We start from the raw sequence: 27,270 nt of genomic DNA, 5'->3' as shown, positions 1-27,270 counted from the left end.
TTGAGTGAAAACCTCCTACCATCAGCAAGGGCATTGAAGATGAAACGTGGCTGGGTCTTTCAGCATGACAATGATCCCAAACACACCGCCCGGGCAACGATGGAGTGGCTTCGTAAGAAGTATTTCAAGGTCCTGGAGTGGTCTAGCCAGTCTCCAGATCACAACCCCATAGAAAATCTTTGGATGGAGTTGAAAGTCCGTGTTGCCCAGCAACAGCCCCAAAACATCACTGCTCTAGAGGAGATCTGCATGGAGGAATGGGCCAAAATACCAGCAACAGTGTATGAAAACCTTGTGAAGACTTACGGAAAACGTTTGAATACTTTTTTGCCCCACTGTATTATCGATTATATATTTTCAAAACAACCTGAGGATTGATTATAAAAAAAAGTTTTACATGTTTCTGTGGACATTACAGATATTATTTGGAATTTACGTCTGCGTTGTCGTGACCGCTCTATCCTGTGGATTTCTAAACATAACGCGCCAAAAAAACAGAGGTATTTTGGATATAAAAATAGTCTTTATGGAACAAAAGGAACATTTAATGTGTAACTGAGAGCCTCATGAGAGAAAACATCTGAAGATCATCAACGGTAAACTAATAATTTGATTGCTTTTCTGATTTTCGTGACCAAGCTTCCTGATACTAAGTGTACTTAATGTTTTGTCATGCGATTGATAAACTTACACAAACGCTTGGATTGTAAAGCATAATTTGAGATGACAGATGTATTAACAAAAGGCTAAACTGTGTTTTGCAATATTGCACTTGTAATTTCATGAATATAAATATTTTTAGTAATATTAATTGACTGTGGCGCCTATGCTACTCAGCGGTTGCTGATGACAATTATCTCGCTTAAGAGATGGTTAGCGTCAAACTGTTTTAAGAACAGTCCATTAAATGAAGGAATCTCTAAATTAACTTTATTTAAAACTAAACAGCAGTAGACAAATCAGACTTGTCTGTGCTCATGGTTCTCACAGGTGAGGTGCTCTGCTATCAACCCACTGAGGTGCTCTGCTATCAACCCACTGAGGTGAGGTGCTCTGTTATCAACCCACTGAGGTGCTCTGCTATCAACCCACTGAGGTGAGGTGCTCTGCCATCAACCCACTGAGGTGCTCTGCTATTAACCCACTGAGGTGAGGTGCTCTGCTATCAACCCACTGAGGTGAGGTGCTCTGCCATCAACCCACTGAGGTGCTCTGCTATCAACCCACTGAGGTGAGGTGCTCTGCTATCAACCCACTGAGGTGCTCTGCTATCAACCCACTGAGGTGAGGTGCTCTGCTATCATCCCACGGAGGTGTTCTGCTATTAACCCACTGAGGTGAGGTGCTCTGCTATCAACCCACTGAGGTGCTCTTCTATCAACCCACTGAGGTGAGGTGCTCTGCTATCAACCCACTGAGGTGCTCTGCTATCAACCCACTGAGGTGCTCTGCTATCAACCCACTGAGGTGCTCTGCTATTAACCCACTGAGGTGAGGTGCTCTGCTATCAACCCACTGAGGTGCTCTGCTATCAACCCACTGAGGTGAGGTGCTCTGCTATCAACCCACTGATGTGAGGTGCTCTGCCATCAACCCACTGAGGTGCTCTACTATCAACCCACTGAGGTGAGGTGCTCTGCCATCAACCCACTGAGGTGCTCTGCTATCAACCCACTGAGGTGCTCTACTATCAACCCACTGAGGTGAGGTGCTCTGCCATCAACCCACTGAGGTGCTCTGCTATCAACCCACTGAGGTGAGGTGCTCTGTTATCAACCCACTGAGGTGAGGTGCTCTGCTATCAACCCACTGAGGTGAGGTGCTCTGCTATCAACCCACTGAGGTGAGGTGCTCTGCTATCAACCCACTGAGGTGCTCTGCTATCAACCCACTGAGGTGCTCTGCTATCAACCCACTGAGGTGCTCTGTTATCAACCCACTGAGGTGAGGTGCTCTGCTATCAACCCACTGAGGTGCTCTGCTATTAACCCACTGAGGTGAGGTGCTCTGCTATCAACCCACTGAGGTGCTCTGCTATCAACCCACTGAGGTGAGGTGCTCTGCTATCAACCCACTGAGGTGCTCTGCCATCAACCCACTGAGGTGCTCTGCTATCAACCCACTGAGGTGAGGTGCTCTGCTATCAACCCACTGAGGTGCTCTACTATCAACCCACTGAGGTGAGGTGCTCTGCCATCAACCCACTGAGGTGCTCTGCTATCAACCCACTGAGGTGAGGTGCTCTGTTATCAACCCACTGAGGTGAGGTGCTCTGCTATCAACCCACTGAGGTGAGGTGCTCTGCTATCAACCCACTGAGGTGAGGTGCTCTGCTATCAACCCACTGAGGTGCTCTGCTATCAACCCACTGAGGTGCTCTGCTATCAACCCACTGAGGTGCTCTGTTATCAACCCACTGAGGTGAGGTGCTCTGCTATCAACCCACTGAGGTGCTCTGCTATTAACCCACTGAGGTGAGGTGCTCTGCTATCAACCCACTGAGGTGCTCTGCTATCAACCCACTGAGGTGAGGTGCTCTGCTATCAACCCACTGAGGTGAGGTGCTCTGCCATCAACCCACTGAGGTGCTCTGCTATCAACCCACTGAGGTGAGGTGCTCTGCTATCAACCCACTGAGGTGCTCTGCCATCAACCCACTGAGGTGCTCTGCTATCAACCCACTGAGGTGAGGTGCTCTGTTATCAACCCACTGAGGTGAGGTGAGGTGCTCTGCTATCAACCCACTGAGGTGAGGTGCTCTGCTATCAACCCACTGAGGTGCTCTGCTATCAACCCACTGAGGTGCTCTGCTATCATCCCACTGAGGTGCTCTGCTATCAACCCACTGAGGTGAGGTGCTCTGTTATCAACCCACTGAGGTGAGGTGCTCTGCTATCAACCCACTGAGGTGAGGTGCTCTGCTATCAACCCACTGAGGAGAGGTGCTCTGCTATCAACCCACTGAGGTGAGGTGCTCTGCTATCAACCCACTGAGGTGCTCTGCTATCAACCCACTGAGGTGCTCTGCTATCAACCCACTGAGGTGAGGTGCTCTGTTATCAACCCACTGAGGTGAGGTGCTCTGCTATCAACCCACTGAGGTGAGGTGCTCTGCTATCAACCCACTGAGGTGCTCTGCTATCAACCCACTGAGGTGCTCTGTTATCAACCCACTGAGGTGCTCTGCTATCAACCCACTGAGGTGCTCTGCTATCAACCCACTGAGGTGCTCTGCTATCAACCCACTGAGGTGAGGTGCTCTGTTATCAACACACTGAGGTGAGGTGCTCTGCTATCAACCCACTGAGGTGAGGTGCTCTGCTATCAACCCACTGAGGTGAGGTGCTCTGCTATCAACCCACTGAGGTGAGGTGCTCTGCTATCAACCCACTGAGGTGAGGTGCTCTGCTATCAACCCACTGAGGTGAGGTGCTCTGCTATCAACCCACTGAGGTGCTCTGCCATCAACCCACTGAGGTGCTCTGCTATCAACCCACTGAGGTGAGGTGCTCTGCTATCAACCCACTGAGGTGAGGTGCTCTGTTATCAACCCACTGAGGTGAGGTGCTCTGCTATCAACCCACTGAGGTGAGGTGCTCTGTTATCAACCCACTGAGGTGCTCTGCTATCAACCCACTGAGGTGCTCTGCTATCAACCCACTGAGGTGAGGTGCTCTGTTATCAACCCACTGAGGTGCTCTGCTATCAACCCACTGAGGTGCTCTGCTATCAACCCACTGAGGTGAGGTGATCTGCTATCATCCCACTGAGGTGCTCTGCTATCAACCCACTGAGGTGCTCTGCTATCAACCCACTGAGGTGAGGTGCTCTGCTATCAACCCACTGAGGTGAGGTGCTCTGCTATCAACCCACTGAGGTGCTCTGCTATCAACTCACTGAGGTGAGGTTCTCTCACGTCACCCCGCTCCTCCGTTCTCTCCACTGGCTTCCAGTTGAAGCTCGCATCCGCTACAAGACCATGGTGCTTGCCTACGGAGCTGTGAGGGGAACGGCACCTCAGTACCTCCAGGCTCTGATCAGGCCCTACACCCAAACAAGGGCACTGCGTTCATCCACCTCTGGCCTGCTCGCCTCCCTACCACTGAGGAAGTACAGCTCCCGCTCAGCCCAGTCAAAACTGTTCGCTGCCCTGGCCCCCCAATGGTGGAACAAACTCCCTCACGACGCCAGGTCACACAACTAATATATTCCTCATTGATGACAGCGGAGTCAATCACCACCTTCCGGAGACACCTGAAACCCCACCTCTTTAAGGAATACCTAGGATAGGTTAAGTAATCCCTCTCACCCCACCCCCCCTAAGTTTTAGATGCACTATTGTTAAGTGACTGTCCCACTGGATGTCATAAGGTGAATGCACCAATTTGTAAGTCGCTCTGGATAAGAGCGTCTGCTAAATGACTTAAATGTAAATGTAAATGTGCTCTGCTATCAACCCACTGAGGTGCTCTGCTATCAACCCACTGAGGTGCTCTGCTATCAACCCACTGAGGTGAGGTGATCTGTTATCAACCCACTGAGGTGCTCTGCTATCAACCCACTGAGGTGAGGTGCTCTGCTATCAACCCACTGAGGTGAGGTGCTCTGCTATCAACCCACTGAGGTGCTCTGCTATCAACCCACTGAGGTGAGGTGCTCTGCTATCAACCCACTGAGGTGAGGTGCTCTGTTATCAACCCACTGAGGTGAGGTGCTCTGCTATCAACCCACTGAGGTGCTCTGCTATCAACCCACTGAGGTGCTCTGCTATCAACCCACTGAGGTGCTCTGCTATCAACCCACTGAGGTGCTCTGCTATCAACCCACTGAGGTGAGGTGCTCTGCTATCCCCACTCTATATACCTATCTCCAACAACCCTCTGGGCAACATCTGCGTGTTGAAGGGGCAGCATGAGCTCAGCGGGGTATTTGCCTCCGGATGAAAGTGACGAGAGCGACAATGAAAACGATCCAACATCGGATGAAGCAATTCTGAGGCTATTCAACTCCGACACAGAAGGAGATGACTTCAGTGGTTTCAGTGCACAGGAGGAGGAAGATAGTGACCAATGACTTTCTTGGTAGGCTACTGTTTTAATTTTTGTTAAAAGCCGTGTTTCGTTTAAAGTCTGTGTAAAGTTCATTTGTTTCAATGTACCGGTTGGCACCTGCGGCTTATAGACATGTGCGGCTTATTTATGTACAAAATACATATTTTTTAATAATTCAGTGGGTGCGGTTTATATTCAGGTGCGCTTAATAGTCCAGCAATTACGGTAATAATATAATAATATATATATATATTAGCATCTGGGACTGAGTAGGGGGCAGTTTACTCTGGGCACCTTATTCATCCAAGCTACTCTATACTGTCCCCAAGCCATAAGAAGTTAACCAAGAGCTGCAGTTAGTTTCGGAATTGGTAGTAAGGAATAAGTTAGTCCTAAATATCTCCTTTTCAGAGTAGCTTCACCAACTCTATCAACTAGTAATTCTATGTATATCGTTTCCTCATTCGAACTCACCCGTGTCAGAGTGGGTACAGGATTTTGTTCCAGCCAAGCAGTCACACAACTAATATATTCCTCATTGATGAACAGGATGTGATGATAGTTGAATCAGGTGTCATTGCTTGTTTGGCCTGATGCCACACTAATTCTTAGCCCTCTGGCACTGTTCTCACAGCTAGCTGATACAGGACAATGCTGACACCTAGTGATTATAAACATAACTACACTCTTCACAAACAAGAGACAAAATGGAGCCTGTTCTTCAAATAATCGTTTCTTCTTCCTTCCCTCTTTGTATTTATTTTGTCAAAGGTATCACTTGGTAGATTTACCTCAGAGGTAAAGTATTCATGTTAAAAATGCGTTGACCCAGGCTTTTCTGTGTCTATACACTGCCATAGAGCATTTTAACTAACAGAGCAGCTGTGAGGAAAAAGGGGGTTAACATTAACACTGTCGTGCCTCGTCCTGGACTAAACAGATCAATGGAGAATCCAAGAGTAGGATTAATGTGTTTCCTGCTGGACTGGTCAGGAGCTGAAGCCACAACAGAACTACAATAGAACTAAAACATAACTGCAACAGCCTTCACACATAATAAAAACTAGAATTAAGACCCAACGAGATGTAATAATGACAACAAAGTTTTGAGGAAAATTCACAGGACTTGTTTTATTGGAGAATTCCAGAACATCAGACACAGAGAACCGCTCATCTAAAAAACAACAACATGTGTTTAAAAAACCAGCAAGATGGAGAGCTGTCACACACTACTGCGGTCGCCTAGGAGACACATGCATGTCACTGTTACAGGGTCGCCTAGGAGACACACACGTCACTGTCCAGAATGTTTCTCATGATCCTCTTCCTCTTTCTTATTGGACAACACACTTTTAACACGCTTAGAACATGTTTCATGTAAAAACAGGAACATTTAGACAAAGCAAGGGAACGCCAGGGAGAACCGTTAATAAACCAGGACTAAAGGGAGAACCCTAGGAGAACCAACTGTGGAGGAGGGGGGCACAGGAACACAACTCACTATGTGACGGGACGCGCTTTGCTTCTTACACAATCATCAAATGCTGTTTCATTAAAAAACATTTTAGTGTGTTCATCTTGCCTGCAGACACTTTGTTGATATGACCACTGCAGATCTGCATTATATTACTCAGCTTCGCTTTGTGCTAAAAATCTGTACGGATAGTAGATAGTATACTTATAAAATCACTGATAAAAATATTCCTCTGTTAACAATACGCCTTGGAGGGGGACCACGAACACTGGGGGGGGGCGTCGGAGGTTAGGGGTCAGGGTTCGGCAGTGTTGCTACTCAGACTTGGCTTCCTCCTTCTCCGCCTCGGGAGCATCCTCCATCTGCAGGGTCAGAGGTTAGAGGTCAGTAGAGCAACCTGACATTCCTGTTGGTAGTTTCTCATCCTAAAACAGGAGCTTATCTCTGCCATCAAGCTGACCAATGTCTTCTAATGTCCCTTTATGACCAGCATCAGGTTCTCTACAGTCCATGATGTCTTTATGACCAGCATCAGGTCCTCTACAGTCCATGATGTCTTTATGACCAGCATCAGGTCCTCTACAGTCCATGATGTCTTTATGACCAGCATCAGGTCCTCTACAGTCCATGATGTCTTTATGACCAGCATCAGGTTCTCTACAGTCCATGATGTCTTTATGACCAGCATCAGGTCCTCTACAGTCCATGATGTCTTTCTAGTTCCTCCTAGTAGTGTACATAAGCAGTAAGGCCCGAGGGGGTGTGATATACGGCCAATATACCACAGCTAAGGGCTGTTTGTACGCACAAGGCATCGCAGAGTGCCTGGATACAGCCCTTAGCAGTGGTATATTGGCCGTATATCACAAACACCCGAGGTGCCTTATTGCTATTATAAACTGGTTACCAACATAATTAGAGTAGAAATAAATGTTCTCATACCCATGGTATAGGTCTGATATACCACGGATGTCAGCCAATCAGCATTCAAATGTCAAAACACCCGGTTTATAAAGTAGTGTATAGTATAGTAATGTATAGTATAGTAGTGTATAGTAGTGTATAGTATAGTATAGTAGTGTATATTATAGTAGTGTATAGTATAGTAGTGTATAGTATGGTAGTGTATAGTATAGTAGTGTATAGTATGGTAGTGTATAGTATAGTAGTGTATAGTATAGTAGTGTATAGTATAGTAATGTATAGTATAGCAGTGTAAAGATGTGAATAATACAGCAGAGTATAGTATAGTAGTGTATAGTATAGTAATGTATAGTATAGTATAGTAGTGTATATTATAGTAGTGTATAGTATAGTAGTGTATAGTATGGTAGTGTATAGTAGTGTATAGTATGGTAGTGTATAGTATGGTAGTGTATAGTAGTGTATATTATAGTAGTGTATAGTATAGTATAGTAGTGTATATTATAGTAGTGTATAGTATAGTAGTGTATAGTATGGTAGTGTATAGTAGTGTGTAGTATGGTAGTGTATAGTATGGTAGTGTATAGTAGTGTATAGTATAGTAGTGTATAGTATAGTAATGTATAGTATAGTAGTGTATATTATAGTAGTGTATAGTATGGTAGTGTATAGTATGGTAGTGTATAGTAGTGTATATTATAGTAGTGTATAGTATAGTAGTGTATAGTATGGTAGTGTATAGTAGTGTATAGTATGGTAGTGTATAGTAGTGTATAGTATGGTAGTGTATAGTAAGTAGTGTATAGTATAGTAGTGCATATAATAGAAGTGTATAGTATGGTAGTGTATAGTAGTGTATAGTATAGTAATGTATAGTATAGTATAGTAGTGTATATTATAGTAGTGTATAGTATAGTAGTGTATAGTATGGTAGTGTATAGTAGTGTATAGTATGGTAGTGTATAGTAGTGTATAGTATAGTAGTGTATAGTATAGTAGTGTATATTATAGTAGTGTATAGTACAGTAGTGTATAGTATGGTAGTGTATAGTAGTGTATAGTATGGTAGTGTATAGTAGTGTATAGTATGGTAGTGTATAGTAGTGTATAGTATAGTAGTGCATATAATAGAAGTGTATAGTATGGTAGTGTATAGTAGTGTATAGTATAGTAATGTATAGTATAGTATAGTAGTGTATAGTACAGTAATGTATAGTACAGTAGTGTATAGTATAGTAGTGTATAGTATAGTAGTGTATAGTATAGTAGTGTATAGTAGTGTATAGTATAGTAGTGTATAGTATAGTAGTGTATAGTAGTGTATAGTATAGTAATGTATAGTATAGTATGGTAGTGTATAGTATAGTAGTGTATAGTATAGTAGTGTATAGTATAGTAGTGTATAGTATAGTAGTGTATAGTATAGTAGTGTATAGTATAGTAGTGTATAGTAGTGTACAGTAGTGTATAGTATAGTAGTGTATAGTAGTGTATAGTAGTGTATAGTAATGTATAGTATAGTATGGTAGTGTATAGTATAGTAGTGTATAGTAGTGTGTAGTATAGTAATGTATAGTATAGTATGGTAGTGTATAGTATAGTAGTGTATAGTATAGCAGTGTAAAGATGTGAATAATACAGCAGAGTATAGTATAGTAGTGTATAGTATAGTAGTGTATAGTATAGTAGTGTATAGTAGTGTATAGTATAGTAGTGTATAGTATAGTAGTGTATAGTAGTGTATAGTAGTGTATAGTATAGTAGTGTATAGTATAGTAGTGTATAGTATAGTAGTGTATAGTAGTGTACAGTAGTGTATAGTATAGTAGTGTATAGTATAGTAGTGTATAGTAGTGTATAGTATAGTAATGTATAGTATAGTGTGGTAGTGTATAGTATAGTAGTGTATAGTATAGTAGTGTATAGTATAGTATAGTAGTGTATAGTATAGTAGTGTATAGTATAGTATGGTAGTGTATAGTATAGTAATGTATAGTATAGCAGTGTAAAGATGTGAATAATACAGCAGAGTATAGTATAGTAGTGTATAGTATAGTAGTGTATAGTATAGTAGTGTATAGTAGTGTGTAGTATAGTAGTGCATATAATAGAAGTGTATAGTAGTGTATAGTATAGTAGTGCATATAATAGAAGTGTATAGTAGTGATTAGCATAGAGGTTTGTAGTTTAGTAGTGATTAGCATAGAGGTTTGTAGTTTAGTAGTGATTAGCATAGAGGTTTGTAGTTTAGTAGTGTATGGTTTAGTAGTGATTAGCATAGAGGTTTGTAGTTTAGTAGTGATTAGCATAGAGGTTTGTAGTTTAGTAGTGTATGGTTTAGTAGCGATTAGCATAGAGGTTTGTAGTTTAGTAGTGATTAGCATAGAGGTTTGTAGTTTAGTAGTGTATGGTTTAGTAGTGATTAGCATAGAGGTTTGTAGTTTAGTAGTGTATGGTTTAGTAGTGATTAGCATAGAGGTTTGTAGTTTAGTAGTGATTAGCATAGAGGTTTGTAGTTTAGTAGTGTATGGTTTAGTAGTGATTAGCATAGAGGTTTGTAGTTTAGTAGTGTATGGTTTAGTAGTGATTAGCACAGAGGTTTGTAGTTTAGTAGTGATTAGCATAGAGGTTTGTAGTTTATTAGTGTATGGTTTAGTAGTGATTAGCATAGAGGTTTGTAGTTTATTAGTGTATGGTTTAGTAGTGATTAGCATAGAGGTTTGTAGTTTAGTAGTGATTAGCATAGAAGTTTGTAGTTTAGTAGTGATTAGCATAGAGATTTGTAGTTTAGTAGTGTGGTTATTTTATCACATCTAACATTCCCCAGTCACACTTTCACTGTGCCATACTGTAATAATTATTATTATTATTAATAATTATTATTATTATTGTGAAATGTAAGTGCTCTCTCACTGGCTTAAGTACCCTCAAATTGTACCTTAGTCCGCACTCTTACTGGCTACTGCGGAGATTCCCGGGACCACCCATACGTAGAATGTATGCACACATGACTGTAAGTCGCTTTGGATAAAAGCGTCTGCTAAATGGCATATATTATTATTATTATTATTAGTGATTAGCATAGAGGTTTGTAGTTTAGTAGTGTACAGTATAGAAGTGTATAGTATGGTAGTGTATAGTAGTGTATAGTATAGTAATGTATAGTATAGTATAGTAGTGTATATTATAGTAGTGTATAGTATAGTAGTGTATAGTATGGTAGTGTATAGTAGTGTATAGTACAGTAGTGTATAGTATAGTAGTGTATAGTATAGTAGTGTATAGTATAGTAGTGTATAGTAGTGTATAGTATAGTAGTGTATAGTAGTGTACAGTAGTGTATAGTATAGTAGTGTATAGTATAGTAGTGTATAGTAGTGTATAGTATAGTAATGTATAGTATAGTATGGTAGTGTATAGTATAGTAGTGTATAGTATAGTAATGTATAGTATAGTAGTGTATAGTATAGTAGTGTATAGTATAGTAGTGTATAGTATAGTAGTGTATAGTAGTGTACAGTAGTGTATAGTATAGTAGTGTATAGTATAGTAGTGTATAGTAGTGTATAGTATAGTAATGTATAGTATAGTATGGTAGTGTATAGTATAGTAGTGTATAGTAGTGTATAGTATAGTAATGGATAGTATAGTATAGCAGTGTAAAGATGTGAATAATACAGCAGAGTATAGTATAGTAGTGTATATTATAGTAGTGTATAGTATAGTAGTGTATAGTATAGTAGTGTATAGTATAGTAGTGTATAGTAGTGTGTAGTATAGTAGTGTACAGTAGTGTATAGTATAGTAGTGTATAGTATAGTATAGTAGTGTATAGTATAGTAGTGTATAGTATAGTAGTGTATAATAGTGTATAGTATAGAAGTGTATAGTATAGTAGTGTATAATAGTGTATAGAATAGTAGTGTATAGTATAGAAGTGTATAGTATAGTAGTGTATAATAGTGTATAGTATAGTAGCGTATAGTATAGTAATGTATAATAGTGTATAGAATAGTAGTGTATAGTATAGAAGTGTATAGTATAGTAGTGTATAATAGTGTATAGTATCGTAGTGTATAGTATAGTAGTGTATAGTATAGTATAGTAGTGTATAATAGTGTATAGTATAGTAGTGTATAGTATAGTAATGTATAATAGTGTATAGAATAGTAGTGTATAGTATAGAAGTGTATAGAATAGTAGCGTATAGTATAGAAGTGTATAGTATAGTAGTGTATAATAGTGTATAGAATAGTAGTGTATAGAATAGTAGTGTATAGTATAGTAGTGTATAATAGTGTATAGAATAGTAGTGTATAGTAGTGTATAGTATAGTAGTGTATAATAGTGTATAGTATAGTAGTGTATAGAATAGAAGTGTAGTGTATAGAAGTGTATAGTAGTGTAGTGTACAGTATAGTAGTGTATAGTATAGTATGGTAGTGTATAGTATAGAAGTGTATAGTATAGTAGTGTATAGCAGTGTATAGTATGGTAGTGTATAGTATGGTAGTGTATAGTATGGAAGTGTATAGTATAGTAGTGTATAGTATAGTAGTGTATAGTATGGTAGTGTATAGTATAGTAGTGTATAGTATGGTAGTGTATAGTATGGTAGTGTATAGTATAGAAGTGTATAGTATAGAAGTGTATAGTATGGAAGTGTATAGTATAGAAGTGTATAGTATAGAAGTGTATAGTATGGTAGTGTATAGTATAGAAGTGTATAGTAGTGTATAGTATGGTAGTGTATAGTATGGTAGTGTATAGTAGTGTATAGTATAGTAGTGTATGGGATAGAAGTGTATAGTATAGTAGTGTATGGGATAGAAGTGTATAGTAGTGTATAGTATAGTGGTGTATAGTATAGAAGTGTATAGTAGTGTATAGTATAGAAGTGTATAGTAGTGTATAGTATGGTAGTGTATAGTATGGTAGTGTATAGTATAGTAGTGTATAGTATAGTAGTGTATAGTATAGAAGTGTATAGTATAGAAGTGTATAGTAGTGTATAGTATAGTAGTGTATAGTATAGAAGTGCATAGTAGTGTATAGTATAGAAGTGTATAGTATAGTAGTGTATAGAAGTGTATAGTAGTGTATAGTATAGTAGTGTATAGTAGTGTATTGTATGGTAGTGTATAGTATGGTAGTGTATAGTATAGTAGTGTATAGTATAGTAGTGTATAGTATAGTAGTGTATAGTATAGAAGTGTATAGTATAGTAGTGTATAGTATAGTAGTGTATAGTATAGTATAGAAGTGTATAGTATAGAAGTGTATAGTAGTGTATAGTATGGTAGTGTATAGTATAGTAGTGTATAGTATAGAAGTGTATAGTATAGTAGTGTATAGTATAGAAGTGTATAGTATAGCAGTGTATAGTAAATTAGAGCATAGTAGTGTGTGTATAGTAGTGTATAGTATGGTAGTGTATAGTAGTGTATAGTATGGTAGTGTATAGTATGGTATAGTATTGTATAGTATAGTAGTGTATAGTATATTAGTGTATAGTATAGTAGTGTATAGTATAGTAGTGTATAGTATAGTAGTGTATAGTATGGTAGTGTATAGTATAGAAGTGTATAGTAGTGTATAGTATAGTAGTGTATAGTATGGTAGTGTATAGTATAGTAGTGTATAGTAGTGTACAGTATAGTAGTGTTTCGTATAGAAGTGTATAGTATAGAAGTGTATAGTAGTGTATAGTATAGTAGTGTATAATAGTGTATAGTATCGTAGTGTATAGTATAGTAGTGTATAGTATAGTAGTGTATAATAGTGTATAGTATAGTAGTGTATAGTAATGTATAATAGTGTATAGAATAGTAGTGTATAGTATAGAAGTGTATAGTATAGTAGCATATAGTATAGAAGTGTATAGTATAGTAGTGTATAATAGTGTATAGAATAGTAGTGTATAGAATAGTAGTGTATAGTATAGTAGTGTATAATAGTGTATAGAATAGTAGTGTATAGTAGTGTATAGTAGTGTATAGTATAGTAGTGTATAATAGTGTATAGTATAGTAGTGTATAGAATAGAAGTGTAGTGTATAGAAGTGTATAGTAGTGTAGTGTACAGTATAGTAGTGTATAGTATAGTAGTGTATAGTATAGTATGGTAGTGTATAGTATAGTAGTGTATAGTATAGATGTGTATAGTATAGTAGTGTATAGTATAGTAGTGTATAGTAGTGTATAGTATGGTAGTGTATAGCATGGTAGTGTATAGTATAGAAGTGTATAGTATAGTAGTGTATAGTATAGTAGTGTATAGTATGGTAGTGTATAGTATAGTAGTGTATAGTATAGTAGTGTATAGTATGGTAGTGTATAGTATAGAAGTGTATAGTATAGAAGTGTATAGTATGGAAGTGTATAGTATAGAAGTGTATAGTATAGAAGTGTATAGTATGGTAGTGTATAGTATGGTAGTGTATAGTATGGTAGTGTATAGTATGGTAGTGTATAGTATGGTAGTGTATAGTATAGAAGTGTATAGTAGTGTATAGTATAGTAGTGTATGGGATAGAAGTGTATAGTATAGTAGTGTATGGGATAGAAGTGTATAGTAGTGTATAGTATAGTGGTGTATAGTATAGAAGTGTATAGTAGTGTATATTATAGAAGTGTATAGTATGGTAGTGTATAGTATGGTAGTGTATAGTATAGTAGTGTATAGTATAGTAGTGTATAGTATAGAAGTGTATAGTATAGAAGTGTATAGTAGTGTATAGTATAGTAGTGTATAGTATAGAAGTGCATAGTAGTGTATAGTATAGAAGTGTATAGTATAGTAGTGTATAGAAGTGTATAGTAGTGTATAGTATAGTAGTGTATAGTAGTGTATTGTATGGTAGTGTATAGTATGGTAGTGTATAGTATAGTAGTGTATAGTATAGTAGTGTATAGTATAGTAGTGTATAGTATAGTAGTGTATAGTATAGTAGTGTATAGTATAGTAGTGTATAGTATAGTAGTGTATAGTATGGTAGTGTATAGTATAGAAGTGTATAGTATAGTAGTGTATAGTAGTGTATAGTATAGTAGTGTATAGTAGTGTATAGTATGGTAGTGTATAGTATAGTAGTGTATAGTAGTGTACAGTATAGTAGTGTTTCGTATAGAAGTGTATAGTATAGAAGTGTATAGTAGTGTATAGTAGTGTATAGTACAGTAGTGTATAGTAGTGTATAGTATAGTAGTGTATAGTATAGTAGTGTATAGTATAGTAGTGTATAGTATAGTAATGTATAGTATAGTAATGTATAGGAGTGTATAGTATAGTAATGTATAGGAGTGTATAATAGTGCATAGTATAGTAGTGTATAGTATAGTAGTGTATAATAGTGTATAGTATAGTAGTGTATAATAGTGTATAGAATAGTAGTGTATAGTATAGAAGTGTATAGTATAGTAGTGTATAATAGTGTATAGAATAGTAGTGTATAGTATAGAAGTGTATAGTATAGTAGTGTATAATAGTGTATAGTATAGTAGCGTATAGTATAGTAATGTATAATAGTGTATAGAATAGTAGTGTATAGTATAGAAGTGTATAGTATAGTAGTGTATAATAGTGTATAGTATCGTAGTGTATAGTATCGTAGTGTATAGTATAGTAGTGTATAGTAGTGTATAGTATAGTAGTGTATAGTATAGTAATGTATAATAGTGTATAGAATAGTAGTGTATAGTATAGAAGTGTATAGTATAGTAGCGTATAGTATAGAAGTGTATAGTATAGTAGTGTATAATAGTGTATAGAATAGTAGTGTATAGAATAGTAGTGTATAGTATAGTGTATAGAATAGTAGTGTATAGTAGTGTATAGTAGTGTATAGTATAGTAGTGTATAGTATAGTAGTGTATAGTATAGTAATGTATAATAGTGTATAGAATAGTAGTGTATAGTATAGAAGTGTATAGTATAATAGTGTATAGTATAGTAGCGTATAGTATAGAAGCGTATAGTATAGTAGTGTATAGAATAGTAGTGTATAGTATAGTAGTGTATAATAGTGTATTGTATAGTAGTGTATAGTATAGAAGTGTATAGTATAGTAGTGTATAATAGTGTATAGTATAGTAGTGTATAGTATAGTAGTGTATAATAGTGTATAGTATAGAAGTGTATAGTATAGTAGTGTATAGTATGGTAGTGTATAGTATGGTAGTGTATATTATAGAAGTGTATAGTATAGTAGTGTATAGTATAGTAGTGTATAGTATAGTAGTGTATAGTATAGTAGTGTATAGTATAGAAGTGTATAGTATAGTAGTGTATAATAGTGTATTGTATAGTAGTGTATAGTATAGAAGTGTATAGTATAGTAGTGTATAATAGTGTATAGTATAGTAGTGTATAGTATAATAGTGTATAATAGTGTATAGTATAGAAGTGTGTAGTATAGTAGTGTATAGTATAGAAGTGTATAGTAGTGTATAGTATAGAAGTGTATAGTAGTGTATAGTATGGTAGTGTATAGTATGGTAGTGTATAGTATAGAAGTGTATAGTAGTGTATAGTATAGAAGTGTATAGTAGTGTATAGTATGGTAGTGTATAGTATGGTAGTGTATAGTATAGAAGTGTATAGTATAGTAGTGTATAGTATAGTAGTGTATAGTATGGTAGTGTATAGTATAGTAGTGTATAGTATAGTAGTGTATAGTATAGAAGTGTATAGTAGTGTATAGTATGGTAGTGTATAGTATAGAAGTGTATAGTAGTGTATAGTAGTGTATAGTATGGTAGTGTATAGTATGGTAGTGTATAGTATGGTAGTGTATAGTATAGAAGTGTATAGTAGTGTATAGTATAGTAGTGTATGGGATAGAAGTGTATAGTATAGTAGTGTATAGTATAGAAGTGTATAGTAGTGTATAGTATAGTGGTGTATATTATAGAAGTGTATAGTAGTGTATAGTATAGAAGTGTATAGTAGTGTATAGTATAGTAGTGTATAGTATAGTAGTGTATAGCAAAGTAGTGTATAGTATAGTATAGTAGTGTATAGTATAGAAGTGTATAGTATAGAAGTGTATAGTAGTGTATAGTATAGTAGTGTATAGTATAGAAGTGTATAGTAGTGTATAGTATAGAAGTGTATAGTATAGAAGTGTATAGTATAGAAGTGTATAGTAGTGTATAGTATAGTAGTGTATAGTATAGAAGTGTATAGTAGTGTATAGTATAGAAGTGTATAGTATGGTAGTGTATAGTATGGTAGTGTATAGTATAGTAGTGTATAGTAGTGTATAGTATAGAAGTGTATAGTATAGTAGTGTATAGTAGTGTATAGTATAGTATGGTAGTGTATAGTATAGTAGTGTATAGTATAGTAGTGTATAGTATAGTAGTGTATAGTATAGTAGTGTATAGTATAGTAGTGTATAGTAGTGTACAGTAGTGTATAGTATAGTAGTGTATAGTAGTGTATAGTAGTGTATAGTAATGTATAGTATAGTATGGTAGTGTATAGTATAGTAGTGTATAGTAGTGTGTAGTATAGTAATGTATAGTATAGTATGGTAGTGTATAGTATAGTAGTGTATAGTAGTGTATAGTATAGCAGTGTAAAGATGTGAATAATACAGCAGAGTATAGTATAGTAGTGTATAGTAGTGTATAGTATAGTAGTGTATAGTATAGTAGTGTATAGTAGTGTATAGTATAGTAGTGTATAGTATAGTAGTGTATAGTAGTGTATAGTAGTGTATAGTATAGTAGTGTATAGTATAGTAGTGTATAGTATAGTAGTGTATAGTAGTGTATAGTAGTGTACAGTAGTGTATAGTATAGTAGTGTATAGTATAGTAGTGTATAGTAGTGTATAGTATAGTAATGTATAGTATAGTATGGTAGTGTATAGTATAGTAGTGTATGTATAGTATAGTAGTGTATAGTATAGTAGTGTATAGTATAGTATGGTAGTGTATAGTATAGTAATGTATAGTATAGCAGTGTAAAGATGTGAATAATACAGCAGAGTATAGTATAGTAGTGTATAGTATAGTAGTGTATAGTATAGTAGTGTATAGTAGTGTGTAGTATAGTAGTGCATATAATAGAAGTGTATAGTAGTGTATAGTATATAGTATATAATAGTGTATATAATTAGAAGTGTAGTTTAGTAGTGATTAGCATAGAGGTTTGTAGTTTAGTAGTGATTAGCATAGAGGTTTGTAGTTTAGTAGTGTATGGTTTAGTAGTGATTAGCATAGAGGTTTGTAGTTTAGTAGTGATTAGCATAGAGGTTTGTAGTTTAGTAGTGTATGGTTTAGTAGCGATTAGCATAGAGGTTTGTAGTTTAGTAGTGATTAGCATAGAGGTTTGTAGTTTAGTAGTGTATGGTTTAGTAGTGATTAGCATAGAGGTTTGTAGTTTAGTAGTGTATGGTTTAGTAGTGATTAGCATAGAGGTTTGTAGTTTAGTAGTGATTAGCATAGAGGTTTGTAGTTTAGTAGTGTATGGTTTAGTAGTGATTAGCATAGAGGTTTGTAGTTTAGTAGTGTATGGTTTAGTAGTGATTAGCACAGAGGTTTGTAGTTTAGTAGTGATTAGCATAGAGGTTTGTAGTTTATTAGTGTATGGTTTAGTAGTGATTAGCATAGAGGTTTGTAGTTTATTAGTGTATGGTTTAGTAGTGATTAGCATAGAGGTTTGTAGTTTAGTAGTGATTAGCATAGAAGTTTGTAGTTTAGTAGTGATTAGCATAGAGATTTGTAGTTTAGTAGTGTGGTTATTTTATCACATCTAACATTCCCCAGTCACACTTTCACTGTGCCATACTGTAATAATTATTATTATTATTAATAATTATTATTATTATTGTGAAATGTAAGTGCTCTCTCACTGGCTTAAGTACCCTCAAATTGTACCTTAGTCCGCACTCTTACTGGCTACTGCGGAGATTCCCGGGACCACCCATACGTAGAATGTATGCACACATGACTGTAAGTCGCTTTGGATAAAAGCGTCTGCTAAATGGCATATATTATTATTATTATTATTAGTGATTAGCATAGAGGTTTGTAGTTTAGTAGTGTACAGTATAGAAGTGTATAGTATGGTAGTGTATAGTAGTGTATAGTATAGTAATGTATAGTATAGTAGTGTATATTATAGTAGTGTATAGTATAGTAGTGTATAGTATGTGTATAGTAGTACAGTAGTGTATAGTACAGTAGTGTATAGTATAGTAGTGTATAGTATAGTAGTGTATAGTATAGTAGTGTATAGTAGTGTATAGTAGTGTATAGTAGTGTACAGTAGTGTATAGTATAGTAGTGTATAGTATAGTAGTGTATAGTAGTGTATAGTATAGTAATGTATAGTATAGTATGGTAGTGTATAGTATAGTAGTGTATAGTATAGTAATGTATAGTATAGTAGTGTATAGTATAGTAGTGTATAGTATAGTAGTGTATAGTAGTGTACAGTAGTGTACAGTATAGTAGTGTATAGTATAGTAGTGTATAGTATAGTAATGTATAGTATAGTATGGTAGTGTATAGTATAGTAGTGTATAGTATAGTAATGGATAGTATAGTATAGCAGTGTAAAGATGTGAATAATACAGCAGAGTATAGTATAGTAGTGTATATTATAGTAGTGTATAGTATAGTAGTGTATAGTATAGTAGTGTATAGTAGTGTGTAGTATAGTAGTGTACAGTAGTGTATAGTATAGTAGTATAGTATAGTAGTGTATAGTATAGTAGTGTATAGTATAGTAGTGTATAATAGTGTATAGTATAGAAGTGTATAGTATAGTAGTGTATAATAGTGTATAGAATAGTAGTGTATAGTATAGAAGTGTATAGTATAGTAGTGTATAATAGTGTATAGTATAGTAGCGTATAGTATAGTAATGTATAATAGTGTATAGAATAGTAGTGTATAGTATAGAAGTGTATAGTATAGTAGTGTATAATAGTGTATAGTATCGTAGTGTATAGTATAGTAGTGTATAATAGTGTATAGTATAGTAGTGTATAGTATAGTAATGTATAATAGTGTATAGAATAGTAGTGTATAGTATAGAAGTGTATAGAATAGTAGCGTATAGTATAGAAGTGTATAGTATAGTAGTGTATAATAGTGTATAGAATAGTAGTGTATAGAATAGTAGTGTATAGTATAGTAGTGTATAATAGTGTATAGAATAGTAGTGTATAGTAGTGTATAGTATAGTAGTGTATAATAGTGTATAGTATAGTAGTGTATAGAATAGAAGTGTAGTGTATAGAAGTGTATAGTAGTGTAGTGTACAGTATAGTAGTGTATAGTATAGTATGGTAGTGTATAGTATAGAAGTGTATAGTATAGTAGTGTATAGTAGTGTATAGTATGGTAGTGTATAGTATGGTAGTGTATAGTATAGAAGTGTATAGTATAGTAGTGTATAGTATAGTAGTGTATAGTATAGTAGTGTATAGTATGGTAGTGTATAGTATAGTAGTGTATAGTATGGTAGTGTATAGTATGGTAGTGTATAGTATAGAAGTGTATAGTATAGAAGTGTATAGTATGGAAGTATGTATAGTATATAGTGTATAGTATAGAAGTGTATAGTATGGTAGTGTATAGTATAGAAGTGTATAGTAGTGTATAGTATGGTAGTGTATAGTATGGTAGTGTATAGTAGTGTATAGTATAGTAGTGTATGGGATAGAAGTGTATAGTATAGTAGTGTATGGGATAGAAGTGTATAGTAGTGTATAGTATAGTGGTGTATAGTATAGAAGTGTATAGTAGTGTATAGTATAGAAGTGTATAGTAGTGTATAGTATAGTAGTGTATAGTATGGTAGTGTATAGTATAGTAGTGTATAGTATAGTAGTGTATAGTATAGAAGTGTATAGTATAGAAGTGTATAGTAGTGTATAGTATAGTAGTGTATAGTATAGAAGTGCATAGTAGTGTATAGTATAGAAGTGTATAGTATAGTAGTGTATAGTATAGAAGTGTATAGTATAGTAGTGTATAGTATAGTATAGAAGTGTATAGTATAGAAGTGTATAGTAGTGTATAGTATAGTAGTGTATAGTATAGTAGTGTATAGTATAGTAGTGTATTATAGAAGTGTATAGTAGTGTATAGTAGTGTATAGTATAGCAGTGTATAGTAAATTAGAGCATAGTATTGTGTGTATAGTATGGTAGTGTATAGTATTGTATAGTATAGCAGCGTATAGTATAGTAGTGTATAGTATAGTAGTGTATAGTATAGTAGTGTATCGTAGTGTATAGTATGGTAGTGTATAGTATAGTAGTGTATAGTAGTGTACAGTATAGTAGCGTTTCGTATAGAAGTGTATAGTATAGAAGTGTATAGTAGTGTATAGTACAGTAGTGTATAGTAGTGTATAATATAGTAGTGTATAGTATAGTAGTGTATAGTATAGTAGTGTATAGTATAGTAGTGTATAGTATAGTAATGTATAGGAGTGTATAGTATCGTAATGTATAGGAGTGTATAATAGTGCATAGTATAGTAGTGTATAGTATAGTAGTGTATAATAGTGTATAGTATAATAGTGTATAGAATAGTAGTGTATAGTATAGAAGTGTAGTGTATAGTAGTGTATAATAGTGTATAGTATAGAAGTGTATAGTATAGTAGTGTATAATAGTGTATAGAATAGTAGTGTATAGTATAGAAGTGTATAGTATAGTAGTGTATAATAGTGTATAGTATAGTAGCGTATAGTATAGTAATGTATAATAGTGTATAGAATAGTAGTGTATAGTATAGAAGTGTATAGTAGTGTATAGTATAGTAGCGTATAGTATAGAAGTGTATAGTATAGTAGTGGATAATAGTGTATAGAATAGTAGTGTATAGTAGTGTATAGTATAGAAGTGTATAGTATAATAGTGTATAGTATAGTAGCGTATAGTATAGAAGTGTATAGTATAGTAGTGTATAGTATAGTAGTGTATAGAATAGTAGTGTATAGAATAGTAGAGTATAGTATAGTAGTGTATAATAGTGTATAGAATAGTAGTGTATAGTATAGAAGTGTATAGTATAGTAGTGTATAGTATAGTAGTGTATAATAGTGTATAGTATAGTAGTGTATAATAGTGTATAGTATAGTAGTGTATATTAGTGTATAGTATAGTAGTGTATAGTATAGAAGTGTATAGTAGTGTATAATAGTGTATAGTATAGTAGTGTATAATAGTGTATAGTATAGTAGTGTATATTAGTGTACAGCATAGTAAGGTAGTGTATAATAGTGTATAGTATAGTAGTGTATAGAAGTGTATAGAATAGTAGTGTATATTAGTGTACAGTATAGTAGTGTACCGTATAGTAGTGTATAGTAGTGTACAGTATAGAAGTGTATAGCATAGCAGTGTACATTATAGTAGTGTAAAGTATAGAGGTCGATCGATTAATCGGAATGGCCGATTAATTAGGGCCGATTCCAAGTTTTAATAACAATCGGAAATCGCTATTTTTGGACCCCGATCTGGATGTTTTTTTTTCACAACTTTATTTAATTTATTTATTTGACATCACCTTTATTTAACTAGGCAAGTCAGTTAAGAACACATTCTTATTTACAATGACGGCCTAGGAACAGTGGGTTAACTGCCTCGTTCAGGGACAGAACAACAGATTTGTACCTTGTCAGCTCGGGATTCAATCTGGAAACCTTACAGTTAACTAGTCCAACGCTCTAACCACCTGCCTCTCATTGCACTCCACGAGGAGCCTGCCTGTTATGCGAATGCAGTAAGCCAAGGTAAGTTGCCAGCTAGCATTAAACTTATCTTGTAAAAAACAATCAATCATAATCACTAGTTAACTACACATGGTTGATGATATTGCTAGTTTATCTAGTGTGTCCTGCGTTGCATATAATCGATGCAGTGCACATTCGCGAAAAAGGACTGTCGTTGCTCCAACGTGTACCTAACCATAAACATCAATGCCTTTAAAATCAATACACAAGTATATATTTTTAAAACTGCATATTTAGCTAAAAGAAATCCAGGATAGCAGGCAATATTAACTTCTCTTGCATTCATTGCACGCAGAGTCAGGGTATATGCAACAGTTTGGGCCGCATGGCTCGTTGTGAACAAATTTGCCAGAATTTTAAGTAATTATGACATAACATTGAAGGTTGTGCAATTTAACAGCAATACTTAGACTGATGGATGCCACCCGTTAGATAAAATGCAGAACAGTTCCGTATTTCACTGAATGAATAAATGTTGTGTTTTCGAAATGATAGTTTCCGGATTCGACCATATTAATGACCAAAGGCTCGTATTCCTGTGTGTTATTATGTTATAATTAAATCCGTGATATGATAGAGCAGTCTGACTGAGCGGTGGTAGGCACCAGGAGGCTGGTATTTCTGTGTGTTATTATATTATAAGTCTATAATTTGATAGAGCAGTCTGACTGGGCGGTGGTAGGCACCAGGAGGCTCGTATTTCTGTGTGTTATTATGTTATAACTAAGTCTATAATTTGATAGAGCAGTCTGACTGAGCGATGATAGGCACCAGCAGGCTCATAAGCATTCATTCAAACAGCACTTTAGTGCGTTTTGCCAGCAGCTCGTCGCTGTGCTTCAAGCATTGAGCTGTTTATGACTCCAAGCCTATCAACTCCCGAGATGAGGCTGGTTTAACCGATGTGAAATGGCTAGCTAGTTAGCGGGGTGCGCGCTAATAGCGTTTCAAACGTCACTCGCTCTGATTTGTCAACAAGCTTATTTGACACGTCAAATAGTGTTCTTTGAAGTGTATCTTTTTTCACATGCAAAGACCCAAACGGCGTTCCATAAATCAGTTGTATTGTGACAAGGTAGGAAACAGAATATACCCTGTTTGGTAATAGACCAAGTCCATCTTATGGCAAGAACCGTTCAAATAAGCAAAGAGAAACGACATCATTACTTTAAGACGGGGTGGGCAAACTTTTTGGCTCGAGGGTCACGTCGGGATTTTGAAATTCAACGGAGGGACACATATTTTGGGGGACCAATTGTTTGTTAATATAAATATATAGTATAGCGTACAGTATATAGTACAGTGGTATATAGTACAGTATGGCAGTGTACAGTATATAGTACAGTGGTATACAGTACAGTATGGCAGTGTACAGTATATAGTAGTGGTGTACAGTACAGTATGGCAGTGTACAGTATATAGTACAGTGGTATACAGTACAGTATGGCAGTGTACAGTATATAGTACAGTAGTATACAGTACAGTATGGCAGTGTACAGTATATAGTAGTGGTATACAGTACAGTATGGCAGTGTACAGTATATAGTACAGTAGTATGCAGTACAGTATGGCAGTGTACAGTATATAGTACAGTGGTATACAGTACAGTATGGCAGTGTACAGTATATAGTATAGTATGGCAGTGTACAGTATATAGTACAGTAGTATACAGTACAGTATGGCAGTGTACAGTATATAGTACAGTGGTATACAGTACGGCAGTGTACAGTATATAGTAGTGGTATACAGTACAGTATGGCAGTGTACAGTATATAGTACAGTAGTATACAGTACAGTATGGCAGTGTACAGTATATAGTACAGTGGTATACAGTACAGTATGGCAGTGTACAGTATATAGTACAGTATGGCAGTGAACAGTATATAGTACAGTGGTATACAGTACAGTATGGCAGTGTACAGTATATAGTACAGTAGTATACAGTACAGTATGGCAGTGTACAGTATATAGTACAGTGGTATACAGTACAGTATGGCAGTGTACAGTATATAGTACAGTATGGCAGTGTACAGTATATAGTACAGTGGTATACAGTACAGTATGGCAGTGTACAGTATATAGTACAGTGGTATACAGTACAGTATGGCAGTGTACAGTATATAGTACAGTAGTATACAGTACAGTATGGCAGTGTACAGTATATAGTACAGTGGTATACAGTACGGCAGTGTACAGTATATAGTACAGTGGTATACAGTACAGTATGGCAGTGTACAGTATATAGTACAGTATGGCAGTGAACAGTATATAGTACAGTGGTATACAGTACGGCAGTGTACAGTATATAGTACAGTGGTATACAGTACAGTATGGCAGTGTACAGTATATAGTACAGTGGTATACAGTACAGTATGGCAGTGTACAGTATATAGTACAGTGGTATACAGTACAGTATGGCAGTGTACAGTATATAGTACAGTGGTATACAGTACAGTATGGCAGTGTACAGTATGGCAGTGTACAGTACAGTATGCAGTACAGTATGGCAGTGTACAGTATATAGTACAGTATACAGTACAGTATGGCAGTACAGTAGTATGGCAGTGTACAGTATATAGTACAGTAGTATGCAGTACAGTATGGCAGTGTACAGTATATAGTACAGTAGTATGCAGTACAGTATTGCAGTGTACAGTATATAGTACTGTAGTATGCAGTACAGTATGGCAGTGTACAGTATATAGTACAGTATTATGCAGTACAGTATGGTAGTGTACAGTATATAGTACAGTAGTGTACAGTAGTATGTAGTACAGTATAGTAGTGGACAGTATAGCAGTATATAGTACAGTAGTGTACAGTAGTATGTAGTACAGTATAGTAGTGGACAGTACATAGTACAGTAGTATGTAGTACAGTACAGTAGTGGACAGTATAGCAGTATATAGTACAGTAGTGTACAGTAGTATGTAGTACAGTACAGTAGTGGACAGTATAGCAGTATATAGTACAGTAGTGTACAGTATAGTAATGTATATTACCTGGTTGGTCTTGGCATCTCCGTTCTCAGAGTGGTTCTCCTCAGCAGCTTCAGCCTCTGCGTTCTCCTTCGCTGCTGCCTTCTACAGTTTTCTTCTCCTCCTTCTTGTGGACAGCATAGTCTCTTTCTGGGTACAGGGGGATGACAGCAGTATATCTACAGTAGCCTACTCTTTCTGGGTACAGGGGGATGACAGACATTATCTACACAGCCTTCTCTTTCTGGGTCGGGGGGATGACAGACATTATCTCACAGAGCCTTCTCTTTCTGGGTGGGGGGGATGACAGACATTATCTACACAGCCTTCTCTTTCTGGGTGGGGGGATGACAGACATTATCTACACAGCCTTCTTTTTCTGGGTGGGGGGATGACAGACATTATCTACACAGCCTTCTCTTTCTGGATGGGGGGATGACAGACATTATCTACAGAGCCTTCTCTTTCTGGGTGGGATGACAGACATTATCTACAGAGCCTTCTCTTTCTGGATGGGGGGATGACAGACATTATCTACACAGCCTTCTCTTTCTGGGTGGGGGGGGATGACAGACATTATCTACAGAGCCTTCTCTTTCTGGGTGGGGGGATGACAGACATTATCTACACAGCCTTCTCTTTCTGGGTGGCGGGGATGACAGACATTATCTACACAGCCTTCTCTTTCTGGGTGGGGGGATGACAGACATTATCTACACAGCCTTCTCTTTCTGGGTGGGGGGGATGACAGACATTATCTACAGAGCCTTCTCTTTCTGGGTGGGGGGATGACAGACATTATCTACACAGCCTTCTCTTTCTGGGTGGGGGGATGACAGACATTATCTACACAGCCTTCTTTTCTGGGTGGGGGGATGACAGACATTATCTACACAGCCTTCTCTTTCTGGATGGGGGATGACAGACATTATCTACAGAGCCTTCTCTTTCTGGGTGGGGGGATGACAGACATTATCTACAGAGCCTTCTCTTTCTGGATGGGGGGATGACAGACATTATCTACACAGCCTTCTCTTTCTGGGTGGGGGGATGACAGACATTATCTACAGAGCCTTCTCTTTCTGGGTGGGGGGATGACAGACATTATCTACACAGCCTTCTCTTTCTGGGTGGCGGGGATGACAGACATTATCTACACAGCCTTCTCTTTCTGGGTGGGGGGATGACAGACATTATCTACACAGCCTTCTCTTTCTGGATGGGGGGATGACAGACATTATCTACAGAGCCTTCTCTTTCTGGATGGGGGGATGACAGACATTATCTACACAGCCTTCTCTTTCTGGATGGGGGGATGACAGACATTATCTACAGAGCCTTCTCTTTCTGGATGGGGGGATGATAGACATTATCTACACAGCCTTCTCTTTCTGGATGGGGGATGACAGACATTATCTACAGAGTCTTCTCTTTCTGGGTGGGGGGATGACAGACATTATCTACAGAGCCTTCTCTTTCTGGATGGGGGATGACAGACATTATCTACACAGCATTCTCTTTCTGGGTGGGGGGATGACAGACATTATCTACAGAGCCTTCTCTTTCTGGGTGGGGGGATGACAGACATTATCTACAGAGCCTTCTCTTTCTGGGTGGGGGGATGACAGACATTATCTACAGAGCCTTCTCTTTCTGGATGGGGGGATGACAGACATTATCTACACAGCCTTCTCTTTCTGGATGGGGGGATGACAGACATTATCTACACAGCCTTCTCTTTCTGGATGGGGGGATGACAGACATTATCTACACAGCCTTCTCTTTCTGGGTGGGGGGTGACAGACATTATCTACAGAGCCTTCTCTTTCTGGATGGGGGATGACAGACATTATCTACAGAGCCTTCTCTTTCTGGATGGGGGGATGACAGACATTATCTACAGAGCCTTCTCTTTCTGGGTGGGGGGATGACAGACATTATTATCTACAGAGCCTTCTCTTTCTGGGTGGGGGGATGACAGACATTATCTACACAGCCTTCTCTTTCTGGATGGGGGATGACAGACATCTACAGAGCCTTCTCTTTCTGGGTGGGGGGATGACAGACATTATCTACAAAGC

At 36.8% G+C, this 27,270-nt stretch overlaps 1 long non-coding RNA gene across 1 annotated transcript; it reads right to left on the bottom strand.

Moving 5' to 3' along the window:
• Positions 1 to 6,162: 6,162 nt before the first annotated feature.
• LOC124011103 lies at positions 6,163 to 25,328 on the bottom strand. The gene is made up of 2 exons (XR_006834548.1): positions 25,214 to 25,328; positions 6,163 to 6,887 (listed from the first exon to the last, which is right to left on the bottom strand). It is a non-coding gene; the product is annotated as an uncharacterized LOC124011103 (long non-coding RNA).
• Positions 25,329 to 27,270: the final 1,942 nt, after the last annotated feature.

The sequence above is a fragment of the Oncorhynchus gorbuscha genome, linkage group LG23 (assembly GCF_021184085.1).
Source record: "Oncorhynchus gorbuscha isolate QuinsamMale2020 ecotype Even-year linkage group LG23, OgorEven_v1.0, whole genome shotgun sequence".
Classification (NCBI taxonomy): domain Eukaryota; kingdom Metazoa; phylum Chordata; class Actinopteri; order Salmoniformes; family Salmonidae; genus Oncorhynchus; species Oncorhynchus gorbuscha.
This window is presented reverse-complemented; position numbering and strand designations above follow the sequence as displayed.